This window comes from Odocoileus virginianus, unplaced genomic scaffold (genome assembly GCF_023699985.2).
Source record: "Odocoileus virginianus isolate 20LAN1187 ecotype Illinois unplaced genomic scaffold, Ovbor_1.2 Unplaced_Scaffold_9, whole genome shotgun sequence".
In the NCBI taxonomy this organism is placed as follows: Eukaryota; Metazoa; Chordata; class Mammalia; order Artiodactyla; family Cervidae; genus Odocoileus; species Odocoileus virginianus.
In genome coordinates, this window is record NW_027224271.1 from 2,346,046 (window position 1) to 2,352,553 (window position 6,508).

The window sequence follows — 6,508 nt, forward strand, 5'->3', positions numbered from 1 at the left end:
ATTTGTTGTCTAATAAAAATCATAAACTTAACATGTCCAAAATTAAAATTCACGATTTTCTCACTCAAGCCTGCCCGTTTTCCAATAGCAACTCCATTTAACCTGTTATTCTGGCCCCAAACCTAGAACTGATCCTTGACTTCCTTTTCACTTATATGCCATGCTCTGTCATCAAATTCTGTCAACTCTGCCCTCAAAAGCTGTCCAGGGACAGTTCATCACCCTGCTTTCAATTATATATATAAAGGGCTATATGTGTGTGTGTGTGTGTGTGTGTGTGTGTATCAGATTATGTTCCATGCCCATTTAAACTTTTATAATGTATTCCCATTTTAATAATTAAAATACAATACAAAGTCCTTAAAGTGGCAGACAGGTCACTACATATTCTGGTACCAAGAATATTCCAGACTTCATCTCTTATTAATAAGCCACTTTCTGTGCTTTCACTTACTGCACTCCAAACACATTTGACATTTTTACCCTTCTTTAAATGTAACAAGTTTATCTCTACTTTTTTGCATTTGCACATTTTCTGCCTCCAGTGCCCTTCACTCAGATATCCACATGGCTTTCTCTCTCTTTTTATTTAGATATCTACTTTGATGTCACCTTCTCAGACAGACTTTCAATGACTACTATGTGTAATCTAACACCCCATCATGCTACTTTCTATTCTTGTACTGGCACTAGTCTATTTATCTCTTAGAAGTTATCTAGTATTTGTAAAGATATGCACAACTACTTATTGTTTGTATTCATCTCTAGAGCTTAAGTTCCATTAGTGGATGTGCCTTGTCTATTTTGTTCAATTGTCTAAGACCTAGAAATGTTCTTGGCACATAAATATTTGATGGATGATTGAATGAATGAATAAATATATGCAAAAAATAAAGATATATAACTGTATTTCTCTCTGGTAGATGAAATGGTAGGTCATTTTGTTGCTTCCTTTTGCTTATATGCATCTTTGCTTTTTAGTTAATGAGAACCCATTGATTTTGCAATAAGATAAATGTAATTAAAATTATTTCCATTAAAAACTGCAGACTTTATACTCCCAAATGGATAAAGCAGTTGAATCCAAAGGCCAATGTATTGGAAACCCATTTATAAATCAAGTTTCTGTACTTCTGAAACTGTCACTTCAATAAAAGAGAGGTATGCTGATTGACCAACTGACAAAGACAATGAGTAGAAAAATGAGTAATGGTAACTCTAAATTGTCTAAATATCATGCAGATGTCAACAATAACTAAAGTAGAATGGGGGCTTAACTGTTTGAGCCTGGATAACTGTCAATTTGCTCTGAAAAATATTTTGTGATATAAAGAATTCTTTAGCAAGTTCACTAAAAATATTTAATATCATATTGTATCATGGAGTTTGGAGTAAATGATAGGGATACAGTCTAAAAAGGGAATATTTGTTTTGTTTTCAACTGTTCTATTATTCTTCCCTTTGTCATTTAGAAGAACTTCAAATGTCTACTCCATGATAAGATCATGAGTCATGTTTTTTTCAGCTTATTACTTTTCAATTATTATTATTATCATTCTCTTTCCATAGTACAACGTATTCTGTTGGGTTCTGGTGAGGAAAGCAGAATAAATATGAAATTGTAGGCTGTAAAATATTTACACAATTGTAAAGGAAGCAGCAACATACACAATTAAGCATCAAATAAGATCAACAGTTATACCAGGTTTTAGCAGAGGGACAAGGACTATTCTCTTGGGAAGACAAGGATTATTCTCTGGGAGGACAAGGGGAAAGATATGTTTCAGCTTGTTAGTTGGGGAGGGTGTCTTGAAACACTCAAAGGAAAAGTGTTTTAATTGAACTTGAAAGATAGAACTGGAAAAGGATGCTCAGAATGGGCTCCTGCAAGCTGTTATGAGCCAGCTCCAATATACTCCTGTATTCAGGTCAAATTGTGGGAAAATTAGAATGCTAAGAAAACTTTTTATAGGGGATAAGAAGTCATTGAAAGATTTTGAATCAGGGAATGGTATAATCAGATTTATACTTTGAGATAATGATTGACAGTAGGTGTTTTCAAGATCTGGAGAAAGAAAATCTAGACTGGGAACCCAAACAAAGTAAGAGTTATTTTAAAAGTCTAGTTGAAAGACAATGAAGGCCTGATTCAAAGTAGACATAATGAAAAAATGTGCATGTCAGAAAATGTAGATGACTGCTTTGACAGTGAGGACAGAGGAATTAAAAATAATTCTCAGGTTTCTAGGATAAGCGCCTGAGTGAACGGTAGTGTTGTTAGCCATTCTAAGGGACAGAAGGAGATAACTGTTGCTTGTGTTGGCTTGCTGTGCTTAGTCGTTCAGTCATGTCCGACTCTTCACGACCCCATGGACTGTAGCCCGCCAGGCTCCTCTGTCCATGGGGATTTTCCAGGCAAGAATACTGGAGTGGGTAGCCATTTCCTTCTCCAGGGGATCTTCCTGACCCAGGGATCAAACCCGGGTCTCCTGCATTGCAGGCGGATTCTTTACAGTCTGAGCCGCCAGGGAAGCCCAAGAATACTGGAGTGGGTAGCCTATCCCTTCTCCAGGGCCTCTTCCTGACCCAGGAATCAAAACTGGAGTCCCCTATGTTGCAGGCAGATTCTTTACCAGCTGAGCTACCAGGGCTTAGGGATGGTTAAAATGGGGGTAGGGAAGAAAAGATAATTTTTATGCTCTGAATGTGGAACCTATTAGAATGTCACTAAGTTCACATTTAAAATCATCTAGATATTTCGAGAGAACAGCATTGAAACATGTATATTATCTAGGGTGAAACAGATCACCAGCCCAGGTTGGATGCATGAGACAAGTGCTCGGGGCTAGTGCACTGGGAAGACCCAGAGGGATCGGGTGGAGAGGGAGGTGGGAGGGGGGACCGGGATGGGGAATACATGTAAATCCATAGATGATTCATGTCAACGTATGGTAAAAACCACTACAATATTGTAAAGTAATTAGCCTCCAACTAATAAAAATAAATGGGAAAAAATAAAAAAGATAAAATCATCTAGATTATAAGTCCTGTGCAAAATATTATTAATCACCATATTTAATAACTATGTAATATTCAGTATAGATATACTATAATTTGCTTACCTATTTTCCTCTTGTTAGACAATTCAATTAGATACATTTTTCCTACTACAAGGAAAATATGAGGTAGTAATTTACACAGTTGGATTTACAGCTTTTCTTTGTTGTTTGTTTTTTTATTATTTACTTAAATTACATGTCTAGTAATATAATTACTGGGTAAAAGGTTATGCATATTTTATGACTTAATTAATATTGTTAATTTACTTTCCAAAAGAGTTACATCAATTTACACCACCACCACCACTAAAATTATACCAGCTTCACTGAATCTTTTTTCCAGTTTTATTACATATGATTGACATAAAACATTATATAAGTTTAAGGTGTACAATGGGCTTCCCTCGTGGCTCAGTCAGTAAAGAATCTGCCTGTAATGCAGGAGATCTGCATTCGATCCCCGGGTCAGGAAGATCCCCTACAGAAGGGCATGGCAACACACTCCAGTAATCTTGCCTGGAGAATTTCATGGCAGAGGAGCCTGGTGGGCTATAAAGACCATTTGAGCCACAACTAGAACCCTTCTAATATATCATACAACATGGTTAATATTAACTATATCGACCATGCTGTATATTAGATCTCTAGAACACATTCATCTTAAAACAGGAAGTTTTCACCCTTTGACGAACAGCTCCACATTACCCCTACTCCCCACTCCCAGGCAACCACCACTCTCCCCTATGTTTCCATGAGTTCAGCTTTTTTAGACTGACTTCATATATAAGTGAGATCATGCAATATTTATCTTTATCCATTTGATTTATTTCACTTTACATAATACGCTCAAGGTCCACCCATGTTGTTAAATGACAGAATTTCAAAAATCTTTTTCTATTGCCTTTCTGGTCTTTATTTCATTTATTTATGCTCTGATCTTTGCTGTTTCCTTTCTTATGCTAACTCTGTGCTTAATCTGTTCTTCTTTATAAGAAGAAGAAAAAGTTCCTTGAGGTATAAATTTAGGCTGTTTATTTAAGATTCTTCTTTTTTCTTAATGCAGATATTTTTTGCCATAAACTTCCTACTTAGTACTCTTTTTACAGCATGTTGATAAATTATATTTTCATTTGCTTTAAGATTTTTTTCAAATTTCTCTTTTGATTTTTTCTTCAATCCACTGGATATTCAGGAGTGTGTTGTTTAATATTCACATATTTGTGAGTTTTCCAGTTTTCCTCCTAATATGGATTCTTGTTTCATATCATGTTTGAAAAAGACACTTGGTATGATTTCAACTTTCTAAATTTCCTACAACTTATTTTGTGTTGTGATATATGATTTATCCTGAAGAGTGTTCCATGTATGCTTGAGTACAGGATATATGTTCTGCTGCTCTTATATGGAATTTTCTGTACATGTCTGTTAGTTCCATTTGGACTAGAGTGTGGCTGAAGTTCAATATTCCTTATTGATTTTCTGTCTGGAAGATCTCTCCACTGTAGAAGGTGGTTATTGAAGTCTCCTATTATTATTGTATTGCTTCTATTTCTTCCTTCATATCTGTTAGCATTTGCTTAACATATTTAGGTGCTCTGAGGTTATGTGTGTATTACTCATAATTTTTATATCCTTTTGATGGATTGACCCTTTTACATCATATAATGACCTTCTTAGGCCCTTGTTACAGCTTTTGAGTTAAAGTCTATTTTGTCTGATGTAAGCATGGCTGATGGCTCAGATGGTGAATCAGCCTGCAATGCAGCAGACTTGGGTTTGACCCCTGCTCTCTTATGGCTTCCATTTGCATGAAATATCTTTCTCCATTCCTTCATTTTGAGCCTATGTCTGTCCTTAAAGCTTAAGTGACTTTCTTGTAGGCAGCATGTAGCTGAGTCTTGTTGGGTTTTCAGTTTGTTTGTTTTCCTCTACCCAGACACTATGGCTTTTGATTGGAGAATTTAATACATTTACATTTAAAGTAATCATTGATAGGTAAGGACTTACTAATGCCAGCTTATTGTTTTCTGGCTGTTTTGTATTTATCTTTTGCCTCTTCTTTCTTCTCTTGCTATATTCCTTTGTGTTGACTTTCCATAGTGGTATACTTTACCTAACTTATCTTTATCTTTTGTATGTTTACTGTAGGTATTTGCTTTGTGTTTACCATGAGGCTTACATAAAATATCTTACAGATACAGTACTATATTATATTAAGCTGATAACATACCAAAATTTGCCTTTTACTCTCTCCTTTTACTCCCACCCTTTTATTTTGTTATGTCACAATTATACCTTTTTATATTGTATATTTTTTAACTAATTATTTTAACTATAGTTACATTTAATGCTTTGCCCATTAACCTTTACACTAGTGTTAAGTGGTTAACATACCACCACCCCATTACAGTATTAGAGTATTATGAATTTGACTACATACTTACCAGTGCAGTATGTTGTATATTTTAATATGCCTCATGTTAATAATTAGCATCCTTTCATTTCAGCTTGAAGAACTTTCAGCATTTCTTGTAAGGCAGGTCTAGAAGTGAGGGACTCCATCAGTTTCTGTTTTATTTGGGAAAGTCTTCATCTCAACTTCTTTTCTAAAGGATATTTTTTCTGGGTAAGATATTCTTGGTTAGTAGTTTTTCTTTTAGCACTTTGAATATATCATCCCACTCTCCTCTCCTATACATTTCTGCTGAGACATCTGCTGAAAGCCTTGTGGGGAATCTTGGTTTCACTTTTTGCCAACACTGAGTAAAGATCAATTTTTAAGCATTTTACTAAGCTAGTAGATACAAAATAATGCTCTATTTAAAATGTGCCTTTATTTATCAACAAAGTAGAATATTAGCATGTTGATTCTAAACAGTGTACTTGTTTATTATGTGTTTCCAGTTTTTTTTCATGGGTTTTCAAATTTTATGTTTTCACTCACATTTAAGCTATCACTCAGCATTACTAACTCATTGTCAAGTATGTTTTCTCTGTGATAACACTACCTTAAAGTATCCTTTCCATATATTTATTTATTTTCAGTTTCTACTTCTATAATGTAATCTTCCATGTAAGCAGTTTTTTCTTGTCTTTTCCTACCACTGTACTCCCAGTGTTGGTAACATAGTAAGCACTTGATAAATACTTGAACACATGATGAAACAATGGTCTAAGTTAGGCATTTCAGGGCTTAATTTCATCAGCTGTTTCTTGTGAGGCTCCACTGTGGCTTAAAATAGTTAATGTGCTTTCTTAAAAACCTCATTATTCTCAGTAAGTCTTTTAGACACTAAGAAATGAAATCAGTGTGTCCACATCTTGTTCAATCTTGTTTCTTTTATTCTTAGTGAATCTATACTGATGTTGTCTGGAAAAATGTAGGTTGCAAGGACAGGGATGTGACTTTTCTAATTAATTTCTGTGTCCTCTTCCCAAATATCTAGGGC